Below are 291 nucleotides of genomic sequence, written 5' to 3' on the forward strand. Positions count from 1 at the left end.
GAGCACTTAAGCCTCAGCCTTGGCCAAAACTGTGCATGTAGCTATCTCCTGCAGGGCTCTGAATTCTGGCTGCATAAGAATTCTGATTCATAGTCAGGGTTTTGTCACCTGTTGCAATGAAAAGACCCTGAAGTTGAGGATGTCAGTGAGTGAGATACGGAAGTTATCTCACCAAGACATACAGCTGGAAAGAAATTGATTCCAGGACAGTCGTAAAATGGAAGAATAAAAATAGGTCAAGACCCTGGAAGTGTAAATGATAAAGAAAAAAAAAAAAAACAAGAACTAGGG

This window comes from Crocuta crocuta, unplaced genomic scaffold (genome assembly GCF_008692635.1).
Source record: "Crocuta crocuta isolate KB4526 unplaced genomic scaffold, BGI_CrCroc_1.0 scaffold62, whole genome shotgun sequence".
NCBI lineage: Eukaryota > Metazoa > Chordata > Mammalia > Carnivora > Hyaenidae > Crocuta > Crocuta crocuta.